Below are 12,728 nucleotides of genomic sequence, written 5' to 3'. Positions count from 1 at the left end.
GTTGTCAAAGGAGTCGGGATCTGCGGTGTTGACACCGGCCGGTAAAGTAGCCTGTTTGGAGTTGTGAAATTGTTCGTTTTCCTCTTTTTTTTCCTCCTAGCTTGTCACTTTGACGTTTTTTTCTGAAGGAACGCTCTTGCTTAGTTTTCATCGGGACCATATCATCAATCCACGGGTGTCTCGGTGCTTGAAAAAAGATTCCCGGAACCACCAAATCAAAATTGTCTAGGAATAAAGGGACACGACTCGAATTCCTGCGCGTGCATTTTGACGCTGCAGACTCACGACTTCCTTGTAAAGGAATGCTCTATTGTTTGACTTAACTCAGCGTGAATAGATACAAATTGATTTCGACGTTTCAGACCTGGATATTTCATGGGCGTGTGGAAATTAGTCTGTTAAAATGCTGGGCGCGTTGTGTATGGTGTGCAGTTGAAGAGCTGCGCTTGCGCAATGCGATGCCAAAGTTCAACAGTGAATGAGGATGGTACTTCGGTGTGAAGGGGCGCATTTGATTGATCGTGGTTGCGTGCCCCAACTCTTTCTTCAACTCTTTCAGCCGTTTATAAACGGCCTTTATAAACTGCTATTCTAGCTGTTCTGTGGTAGCTAGCTTGCACCGAAATGCAATGAACTTTCTTCACACTCATCAGCTGCAGTGAGAGGGATCAGCAGCTCTCCCACTCCCCGTCACTCATCAATAGTAAAAGCATCTTTGGGCTTCAGAGGTGTAAAACAGTAGCGCCAGTATCTTTTCTGCCAATCATCTTGTGGTGTCATTGTGACACTTCTATTTTAAATGGTAATGTGGAATGTTAGCGATGTAAATTCAAAGCTCACAATCCTTCTAAAATTATTTTAAGTAGTCTAGAAATCCCTACACAGGGCAACTATCCTCACTTGTTGGTGCGCCTAAGTCCCGAGAGTGAATGATAAGTGGATAATGTACGGGTGAAAATAAAAACAGGGGTGGGTTCGTAGGCAAGCTACTGCATTTTGCAATTCGCCCTTTATCCCAGTTTCAGCCCCTGGGTTGTAGGGCTAGCCTACCTCCAAAGACTACCTAAAGCACAGCAACTGCATGGGCCCTGACCAGACACTACAAACAGGACACATAAAATTGAGCAAGAGCGATAGACTTAGAGACATTTCAAATTTGTAATACATATATATTTACTGCTTTTTTCTTGTGAGTGTGGAGGGAGAGGGCAGGGCTTTTTGAAGAGGGGTGCATGTTTATGAGCTAGCTCCTCTGAAACAGTGGCACTTTCAGATGAACAATGTTTACTGTGTGTGTGTGTGTGCGTGTGTGTGGACATGTGTGGGTGTGTGTGTGTGTGCATTATAATTGTTGTGTATACTGAGAGTTCGTTCCTGTAAGAGCCTCTGGATTTTTGTAACATTTATGTTTTGTTTTTGGTTTTGTTGTAAAGTGTTTATGATTGTGTTCTATTCCGTCAATGGCGTCATTCTGGTAATGATGTTGTTATTGCTTTTGTAAAGCGCTTTGTGTGTTCGAAAGCGCTATAGAAATCACCATTATTATTATCCAAGCGGAGCGCGGGCGAAGCCCGCGCGTAGCGAGGTAGTTTTTTTTTTCATCTCCCAGCACTGAAAATTTTTTTGCCAAGTGGTGTCTGTCTGTGAACATTGTTCTAGAATTCATCTTTTAGCACAATATTAGCGACACTGTTTGGACAATTCTATTAAAATTAGGCGTACAAACTGATTTTGTTTCGGGGAATCCTCTCAGAGGATCAGAATTTTCATATAATATCATCGGAAGCTGTTACAACGGGAAAATGTGAAACTTTTGTCACTTTTTAACATGGAATTTCATCTTTGAGCGTTTCAAGCGGACTTTAATAAAATAGTTATTTGCGAATTAAGCAGCGGAAGACACTCACCGGTTCAACATGTGTATGGTCATTAAACCTCAAAACATTTCAGTAAGTGGTTTAGACAAACACCTCCGACATGTGAGGGTGACTGGTTTGTAGCTGAAGAGTTTTTTTCTAAAGTGTGTTCTAAATACAAATGACGTACTGGTAATGATGTAATGAGTTGTTCTAATCTTGTTCTTGGAACTCTTGCTGTTCCAAGCTTGTTCTTAGCAAGTCTTGGTGACGAGAACAAAGACTATCAATGAAATCTTTAGAAATAACCTCTGACAACGACGACGATGACGACGACGACGACGATAACAACAACAACAACAAATGACATCGACGACGACGACGACAACAACAACAACAACAACAACAACAACAAAAACAACAAAAACAACAACACGAGAACAACAACAATCACGACAACGAACATGACAACAACAACACCAACAACTACGACGACAACTACAACGACTGGGTTATGATGACATCACCAATGATTTATCAAATGTTCAGTGTCAAGGCTGTTAAAAAATCGTTAAATCCTATTTCTTCACTGATTCTTATGAAATTTTAAAGGTAGGTTTGTTGTCCCCAACTTATTTTCACTCCATACTTTTCCAGAAGAAAAACATAATTTTGGCAGTTAAAAACCGTTAAATTTCAATTCTTCACCGATATTTATGAAATTTTGTGGGTAGGTTCGTTGTCCCCAACTGATTTTCACTCTATACTTTTCCAGAAGAAAGACATAATTTTGGCAGTTAAAAAACGTTAAATTTCAATTCTTCACCTATCTTTATGAAATTTAGTGGGTGGGTCCGTTGTCCCAAACTGAATTTTAAGACATACTTTTCCAGACAAAAAACCTTATTTTTGGCAGTTAAAAACCGTTAAATCTCAATTCTTCATCGATATTTATGAAATTTTGTGGGTAGGTTCGTTGTCCCCAACTGATTTTCACTCCATACTTTTCCAGAAGAAAAACATAATTTTGGCAGTTAAAAACCGTTACATTTAAATTTTCACCTATCTTTATGAAATTTAGTGGGTGGGTCCGTTGTCCCAAACTGAATTTCAAGACAAACTATTCCAGTCAAAAAAACTTATTTTTGGCAGTTAAAAACCGTTAAGTCTCAATTCTACACCGATATTTATGACATTTTGTGGGTAGGTTTGTTGTCAGATTTGACATGATGGCAGAATTGAAAGTGTGAGATATCCTGATGTTTCACAATTTATGCTGCATAATTCAGCCCCATAGGCGCTTGAATTTTAGGTGGAGTTGGGTTTTTTTTCAGCCCAAACCAGTAACCCCCACATGGTTTTCATGTCCCTTTCTGAGAGACTTCAAGAAGTTTCAATTTGACGTCATGATTAGCCTGCCGCATTAGCAAGTATGAAAACACGTCATCGATGACACATTTTAAGAGAGAGAGAGAGAGAGAGAGAGAGAGAGAGAGAGAGAGAATCATGTACACACAGATGGACGACTTCGCTTGGGGTATGTACTGCCCGGCAGTACACATCTACTTTATTATTATTGAGTTCTATAGGGCGGGGATGTAGCTCAGTCGGTAGCGCGCTGGATTTGTATATAGTTGGCCGCTGTCAGCGAGAGTTCGTCCCCATGTTCGGCGAGAGATTTATTTCTCAGAGTCAACTTTGTGTGCAGACTGTCCTCGGTGTCCGAACACCCCCGTGTGTACACGCAAGCACAAGACCAAGTGCGCACGAAAAAGATCCTGTAATCCATGTCAGAGTTTGGTGGGTTATAGAAACACGAAAATACCCAGCATGCTTCCTCCGAAAACTGCCTAAATGGCGGGGTAAAAAACGGTCATACACGTAAAATTCCACTCGTGCAAAAAACACGAGTGTACGTGGGAGTTTCAGCCTACGAACGCAGAAGAAGAAGAAGATTGAGTTCTATTTTATCAAAGCAAAGAATAATTCTAGTTAAAGTAATTCACAGAATCTCAGGTTTTAAAAAATTGTGCAGAATGAAGCCATTTGTGTATTGGATGAGGAAAACTGCCACCGTATTTGTATCTTTTTCCTCATTCAATACCTTGTATGCTTTCAAGAGCAAGGTTTGCAAATTCAAAGGCTTAGGTTGCAGTAGTAAAACGTCCCTGAATTTACAACACTTAAAGGCACAGTAAGCCTCCCGTAAACCATCACAGATACGGTCAGGCTTTTACACACAGTACAAACACCCTTTCATTTAAACACTCACCGATTGAGAACATCCTAGGTGCCCTCCGTAAAGAGCGAACAATTTTCAAAGAATTTATTTTTGCGTAGTTTATCTTACCCCTGAGCCATCGTGAACCCGTGTGATCCAGTTTCCCTTTTTCACAATGTAGTCGTCAGTTAGTCATTTGAATGCGACTCGATGTGAGCTTATCTACAATAGCACGTTTTTATGCACGAAACAAACGGCTGTGGTTCACAAGAACTCTAGCGATGGCTTTTGGCTGTTGAGAGCCGCATAAACTGTCGTCGGCTACGACCCTTGCGTGACCCTGCTTCCGGGCTTTTCTTTTTTCAAACTTTCACAACTTCGAATTGCACTGATCTTGTCTTGATGAAAAAAGAATTCTTTTATGATTAAAGAATGTTTGTGTAACAAGCTGTCAATTTATTATTTAGATTTTAAAAGTTAGGTCTAGCGCAAAAACGCACCACGGTCCAAAAACATTCTGATAAGGCCTAAAAAAAAAATAGGTGTGGTTACGGTAACCCGACCTACCCTATTTTTAGGGGCCGATCCTATAACTTTTTATTACATTTGTCAAAACAAAACAAAACCGAGTGCAAAAAACGCAATGAAAGCGAAAGCGCCCGTGTCGCACACTTATTTCCCTGTCAAGTACCGTACTTTCCGGGTCATAAGGCGCGACTTTTTTCCTCGAGTTCGACCCCTGCGTCTTGTATAACGAAGCGCCTAATCCGTGTATGAAATACGAAAAAAATCAAAGAGACCGCTTGAGTACCAGTCAAACAACTTGTGATAATGCATGTTTCAGCTACTAGGTACTGCCCTGCCTTTGATCTGGCCGCACACACAGATTTCCACTCTGTTAAACTCGGTCACTGACCGGTCACTGACCCCGATGCAGGAAGTGTTTCCTCTCTCAGATATGACAGGGGAACCACCTCTCATGGCAAAAACTGGGTCATTTTGGTGCGCCCTATTGGCCCCCTGCGTCCAATGGGTGACTGGATTACAATTTTTTTTTTAAAGAAGGGGGTGCGTCTTAGATAACAAAGCGCCTTGTCACCCGGAAAGTACGGTAGGTTTAATTTGTACACATTAGAAAAAAAAGTTAAAAAAAAAAAAAGTGATTGCCTACCTACCTACCCTATTTTTTTTGGCTATGTTACCGTAACCACACCTATTTTTTTTTTTGGCCTAATCATCGATCCACGGCTATCGCCAGTTTAAGGGAAGTAACTCATTTTTGACCTGAGTTCAGGATGGGTCCAAAAAGTGTTCGAGACAATCTGCAAAATTAATTCTTTAAAAATTGCTCGCTCTTTACATAGGGCACCTAGGATGTTCCCGTTTGGTGAGCGTTCAAATGGAAGGGTGTTTGTACTGTGTGTAAAAGCCTGACAGTATCTGTGATGGTTTACGGGAGGCTTACTGTCCGGGCGTGATTTCCGGGATATTCATAACAACCGTCCAGCACCAAAACGAGGCGCCATTGTTGTAAAGGGCAGCTGAAGTCCACGAAAATAAATTCTTTGAAAATTTCTCACGCTCGACAGAAAGCAGCCAGGATGTTCCCGTTCGGTGAGCGTTTAAATGGAAGTATGCTTGTACTCTGTATGTAGACGCTCGGGGAGCTCTGTGATGGTTTACGGGAGGCTTACTGTGCCTTTAAGTTTAACATAACTTTTTATCAAAAAACAAGAAAGCTATGTTGTTGGAAACCCCCCGCGGGTTAGGGGGAAGAATTTACCCGATGCTCCCCAGCGAGGCGACTAACGGATTCTGTTTCTCTTTTTACCCTTGTTAAGTGTTTCTTGTATAGAATATAGTCAGTTTTTGTAAAGATTTTAGTCAAGCAGTATACATGTAAGAAATGTTAAGTCCTTTGTACTGGAAACTTGCATTCTCCCAGTAAGGTAATACATTGTACTACGTTGCAAGTCCCTGGAGCAAATTTTTGATTAGTGCTTTTGAGAACAAGAAACAATTGACAAGTGGCTCTATCCCATCTCCCCCCTTTCCCCGTCGTGATATAACCTTCGTGGTTAAAAACAACGTTAAACACCAAATAGATAAAGAAAGAAAGAAAATGTTGTTGGAACATTTAATTATTGACAAAACAAAACGTTACGTTCACAGATATATATATCGACCCAGCAGTCTTTTAGTTTTAAGTGCACAGAAAAATACTAATTAGACAAAACTTATCTGACAAAATGTTCAGCCGCTTGCAGGAAAGACACAATCAAGGCAATCAAAAGATTTTGTCAGATAAGTTTTGTCTAAGTAATGTTTGTCTGTGCACTTAAAAGATCGCTGGGTCGATATATATATTGATCTGTGAACGTAACGTTTTGTTTTGTCAATAATTAAATGTTCCAACAACATACTGTACCTTTCTTTCTTTTTGATTCTGAATTTTGGAACGTTAATTGGCTGTCTATTTGTTTTGGGACAACCTTTTATCGTTATATGCTAGTGTCAACCTTGTCGTTCTATCGTTATATGCTAGTGTCAACCTTGTCCTTCTAATGTAAGGCTTTAACAAACCTTGCTTTGTTTAATTTGTACTTTTTGACTCACATGCGAAGCAAAAGTGAGTCTATGTACTCACCCGAGTCGTCCGTCCGTCCGTCCGTCCGTCCGGACGTCCGTCCGTCCGGAAAACTTTAACGTTGGATATTTCTTGGACACTATTCAGTCTATCAGTACCAAATTTGGCAAGATGGTGTATGATGACAAGGCCCCAAAAAACATACATAGCATCTTGACCTTGCTTCAAGGTCAAGGTCGCAGGGGCCATAAATGTTGCCTAAAAAACAGCTATTTTTCGCATTTTTCACATTTTCTCTGAATTTTTTGAGATTCAATACCTCACCTATATATGATATATAGGGCAAAGTAAGCCCCATCTTTTGATACCAGTTTGGTTTACCTTGCTTCAAGGTCAAGGTCACAGGAGCTCTTCAAAGTTGGATTGTATACATATTTTGAAGTGACCTTGACCCTGAACTATGGAAGATAACTGTTTCAAACTTAAAAATTATGTGGGGCACATGTTATGCTTTCATCATGAGACACATTTGGTCACATATGATCAAGGTCAAGGTCACTTTGACCCTTATGAAATGTGACCAAAATAAGGTAGTGAACCACTAAAAGTGACCATATCTCATGGTAGAAAGAGCCAATAAGCACCATTGTACTTCCTATGTCTTGAATTAACAGCTTTGTGTTGCATGACCTTGGATGACCTTGACCTTGGGTCAAGGTCACATGTATTTTGGTAGGAAAAATGTGTAAAGCATGTGAGTCGTATGGGCTTTGCCCTTCTTGTTTCATGTTTACTGGAGAATCTTGCACATTTGGGCTTATTTAGGTGCAACCAAAGTATGATGTCACCCTTTTTATCTCCCCTTCATGTAACACGGCTAGTGTTTAAAAAAAACACCTGCTCTTGTGTCTATGTGTGATTTACGGTAGTTCTATCCTAGGTTCAAATATGAATGGTGCACATTTACAATACCTCTTTTTAAAGGCCAGACTTTCTTAGTTTTTCTGTTCAGAACATCAGTAATTTCACCGCTATTTTAAGAATAGGGTACATGTAGTTACTTTTATCAGATTTTTCGCGGTCTTAAAATGGGCTCCATTGTATCATGTTAACAGTAAGCAGCTATTGCTGTTGATCATCAAAAAGCCTGTGAAGGCAACAGGCACGTGCTAATACTGCTATTACTTTTTTTCTTCAGGTAGTCTTGCTATTGGACTTTGTGCTTTAAATAGCCCATGCTTGAAGTTGAAGAGTGAGTTTCATGTTAGATCAATTATGCTGATGTTGTGAGCCAGTCAAATGATTGTTTCATCCAGAAAAAGGGGTTCTGCAAACAGTACTGAGAGAGATGGATGTTAAAAGCAAAACAAATGTAACATTGGAAATATATTTCTTGATATACAATGGATCCCCCTTTTAAGACTGCCCAAAATCTGAGAAAATGAAGTCTGGTAGTATTAAAACGGAGGATATCTGATAAGGCCAAAAAAAAAAAGGTCTGTTTACGGTAACCCGACCAACCCTAAATTTTGGCGCCGACCCTAAACTTTTTTTTTCCAAACTCAAAAAAAAAAAATTTTGTTTTTGTTTTGGTGGTAAAGGACAGGGTGAGAAAATGAACAACAAAAACGTGTGAAAACGAAAGTCCGCTGACGATTTGTAAATGTGTTGAGTGTCTTGTCTCTATGTATAGTGAATCCAGTCTCTTTGCGCGATTTTTAAAGTTAGTTTTATTGGTCTACATTTGGGGTAAAAAATAAAAAAATAAAAAAAAATCCCTACCTACCGACCCTATTTTTTTTAGCCATGTTACCAGAAACACAATTTTTTTTTGTGCCTAACTAATAGTAAAGGACATTTCATTTCTTTGATCACTGCATGTAAGCTAGCTTGTGCCCCGTAAGCTTGGGTCGACTTGTCCTCTCCTCAGACTCGAGCTTCACTAGTGTCTCTTGTACTTTTGAGAAAATGTCTTATAAATTTATGATAACACTCTGAAAGTGAAACAGATGAAAAAGAAATGTTCAACTGATGTATGTCACCTCAAGTTCAACTATCACTACATTAAACAGCTCTAAACGTGACATCGTGTCACCCGCCATGGTTGATCATGACCGGTTTTCTATCAGTACATTAAACAGCTCTAAACGTGACATCGTGTCACCCACCATGGTTGATCATGACCGGTTTTCTATCAGTACATTAAACAGCTCTAAACGTGACATCGTGTCACCCGCCATGGTTGATCATGACCGGTTTTCTATCAGTACATTAAACAGCTCTAAACGTGACATCGTGTCACCCACCATGGTTGATCATGACCGGTTTTCTATCAGTACATTAAACAGCTCTAAACGTGACATCGTGTCACCCGCCATGGTTGATCATGACCGGTTTTCTATCAGTACATTAAACAGCTCTAAACGTGACATCGTGTCACCCACCATGGTTGATCATGACCGGTTTTTCCTGAGAGTAAGGAAAATGGAACAGCATGACCCCCTTCATGTCAGTACTTTCCTGTAGTTTTAGCTATTGACCTGTTTAGAGGGAGTCTGTCCCATGGTAGTAGTGCAAAGTCTGCTGTGTGGTGTGGCTGTGTTGGCCGTTGCCAGAGACAGGGACAAAACAATACACTGTGGCATTGGCATTGCTAATGCTCCACTGCCTCTCGAGAAACACCTCCTTCCTCCCTTCCCACTTACTCTCCCCACTAATGCTTATTAGCTGACTGCTTCCTTGGAATACCCCCTCCCCCTCCTGACTTAACTCTCCAGGTGAACTGACTACCCACTCAGAAACACCTCCTCCCTCCCCACTTAAGCTATCCCTAGTAATGCTTAGCTGACTGCCTCACCCTCCTTACTTCATTCTACCCAGAAAGGCTATTATGAGGTTTTGGCCCTATGACGGCTTACTACGTAGTGCCAAAACCTGAGGTTACCCATTATCACGTGATAATTACTAATTAACGCTGTCAGTTACTGTTTTCACCTGTTAGTTACTCATTTTCACGGGAAAATTACTAATTTTTGGCTCACGTAAGTGTAGCCTATGCGATCGTAACTTTGTCTGTCTGTGCGTGTGTGTGTGTGTGTTTGTTTGTGCGTGTGTATGTCTGTGGTAGAAACTTTAACATTTCGTCATTTGAAGACGTCACATTATGACGTAAGAGGGTTAGACGTCACGCGAAGGAATTACTGAAAGTCTCGGTCATTGTTATTTTGAGCGGGCCGAGACTAGTTGGCAGTCGTGTCCCTGTAAGTAGGCTACATGCAGACAGACAGATCTAGATCTAGTGTCTCACTTTCTTGCACAGTGTCACCTATGGTTACTGTGTGTGTGTGTGTGTGTGTATGTGTGACGGAGTGATTGAGTTTGTGTTACTGTTTGTCGATTTCTTACGTGAGCCTTGAAGGCTTCGCCTCTTGTTAGTTTTGGCACTAGCAATCCGTCAGGAAGTGAGCCAAAACTAAAAATTAGTAATTAACAGGTGAAAGTTAGTAATTATTAGTAATAAACACGTGAAAATGGTAATTATCAAGGGAAAATTACTAATTTTCCCTTGATAATTACAATTATGAGGTTTTGGCACTAGTAAGCCGTCATACTTGTAGCTCTCTGGGTGTTCTGTATAATTTCCATTACTGGACTCTGTACAAAGTTGAATTAGTCCACCATGACCATGGTGAAGGCAGCAGGCACATGCTATTAATTCTTAAGTTAGTTCTTTATTTAATTGATTAAAAAAAAAAAGAAGATTTTGGAGAGTTTGTGCGGGTAGACTGTGTTAATTAGGAATGAGAAAATACTGTGTTATAAACTTGTCATCATTTTATTTAAAAATGGTGGTGACAGTTGAATTTTAAACTGTTTTAAAAACAAATGTTGGAAGGAGGGAACAATGTGTAATCATTTTTACGTTTTTCTTGTTTGTTTTTGTTTCTTTTTTACCCCTTTTTCTTAAGAAGAGCAACCCCAATCTCTAATTTATTTAAATGATTATAAAAAATCGCAATGAATGAACAGGATTGCACACCAGACCCAGACCCTTTTTGAGTCACTTGAGAAAAAGTGACTCTATGTAATCGGTCAGTGTTAGTCTGTCCGGCCGGCCGGCCGGCTGGCCGGCCGGCCGTCCGTAGACACCACCTTAACGTTGGACTTTTCTCGGAAACTATCAAAGCGATCGGGCTCATATTTTGTTTAGTCGTGACCTCCAATGACCTCTACACTTTAACGATGGTTTCGTTGACCTTTGACCTTTTTCAAGGTCACAGGTCAGCGTCAAAGGAAAAATTAGACATTTTATATCTTTGACAAAGTTCATCGGATGTGATTGAAACTTTGTAGGATTATTCTTTACATCAAAGTATTTACATCTGTAGCCTTTTACGAACGTTATCAGAAAAACAAGGGAGATAACTAGCCTTTTCTGTTCGGCAACACACAACTTAACGTTGGGCTTTTCTCGGAAACTATAAAAGTGACCGGGCTCAAATTTTATGTGAACGTGACTCATTGTGTTGTGAATAGCAATTTCTTCCTGTCCATCTGATGCCTCATATAATATTCAGAACTGCGAAAGTGACTCGATCGAGCGTTTGCTCTTCTTAAGAGAGGTGTGAAGTGTTTTTGGCAATTTTGCCTAGTGATAGCAGGGTAGGTAAACATTTCAGCGGGGGCGCACATATACACACACACACTACAGCCCAAGCCTGCAGGAGAAAATATATAAATGCCTTGCACAAGTCACAGTGCTTCCCTGTGAAATATTGTACAGGAATTGAAAGGGGGGAAATATTAAGCTATGGAGATTGTGAAAGTATCGGCAAAGCATCGGCAAGGTTTTTTGGCATTGCAGTTGAACCTGCCAGCAATGAACACCAAAGGGGCTGGCCAAAAGTACATGTGTTTGTTATAAAAGGTAAATTATATTGAGGGGGGGGGGGGGGGGGGGGAACTAAACTTTTGAGGGATCAAAGTTGGGGTCGTTGATGTGGGCAGGTTGTGGATGTCGAGGGGTGTACCAGGGTAGGTTCGAGTATAAATGGCGAGTATTCCAATCTGAAGTAAACACAGTGTGGTGCTGAAGAGGTGTTTTACGTGCCACTGGTGACACTGGGGTGGGGCATGGGTACTGTCTCTGAAACAGCACATAAAGTTTACCCGTGTCCGTCTCGGCCTCAATTCCAACCCATGACCCAAGGCTCACAAGTCCAGTGCTCTATCAGCTGATTTTTGAGTCACTTGAGAAAAAGTGACTCTATGTAATCGGTCAGTGTTAGTCTGTCCGGCCGGCCGGCCGTCCGGCCGGCCGTCCGTAGACACCACCTTAACGTTGGACTTTTCTCGGAAACTATCAAAGCGATCGGGCTCATATTTTGTTTAGTCGTGACCTCCAATGACCTCTACACTTTAACGATGGTTTCGTTGACCTTTGACCTTTTTCAAGGTCACAGGTCAGCGTCAAAGGAAAAATTAGACATTTTATATCTTTGACAAAGTTCATCGGATGTGATTGAAACTTTGTAGGATTATTCTTTACATCAAAGTATTTACATCTGTAGCCTTTTACGAACGTTATCAGAAAAACAAGGGAGATAACTAGCCTTTTCTGTTCGGCAACACACAACTTAACGTTGGGCTTTTCTCGGAAACTATAAAAGTGACCGGGCTCAAATTTTATGTGAACGTGACTCCCAGTGACCTCTACACTTTGACGTCTGCTTTGGTGACCTTTGACCTTTTTCAAGGTCACAGGTATGTCTTGAATTCTTCAGGTATGCATTGTGTTGTGAATAGCAATTTCTTCCTGTCCATCTGATGCCTCATATAATATTCAGAACTGCGAAAGTGACTCGATCGAGCGTTTGCTCTTCTTGTTTTATTTTTTTTCATTTTCATTACTTTATTGTCCCATCGCTGGGAAATTCGGGTCGCTTCCTCCCAGTGGAAAGCTAGCAGCAACGGAGTCGCGCTACCCAGGTGTCTGCGTGTTTAGGTGTATTCAGCCACCTGCACTTATGGCAGAATGACCAAGGTCTTTTACGTGCCATTGTGA

The 12,728-nt window shown here is 40.8% G+C and overlaps 1 protein-coding gene across 3 annotated transcripts in view; it reads left to right on the top strand.

Moving 5' to 3' along the window:
- Positions 1 to 12,728, top strand: part of LOC138970573 (very long chain fatty acid elongase 4-like) — a 33,571-nt gene that overhangs the window by 182 nt on the left and 20,661 nt on the right. Inside the window, exon 1 of one of the 3 annotated variants that reach the window (XM_070343043.1) lies at positions 70 to 802. The exons of the other annotated variants lie outside the window; for them this stretch is intronic. The gene's annotated coding sequence lies outside the window, so the exon portion shown is untranslated. Of the gene's footprint in view, positions 1 to 69; positions 803 to 12,728 lie in introns of those variants that run through there. 3 annotated transcript variants of the gene reach the window in all.

The sequence above is a fragment of the Littorina saxatilis genome, linkage group LG7 (genome assembly GCF_037325665.1).
Source record: "Littorina saxatilis isolate snail1 linkage group LG7, US_GU_Lsax_2.0, whole genome shotgun sequence".
In the NCBI taxonomy this organism is placed as follows: Eukaryota; Metazoa; Mollusca; class Gastropoda; order Littorinimorpha; family Littorinidae; genus Littorina; species Littorina saxatilis.
This window is presented reverse-complemented; position numbering and strand designations above follow the sequence as displayed.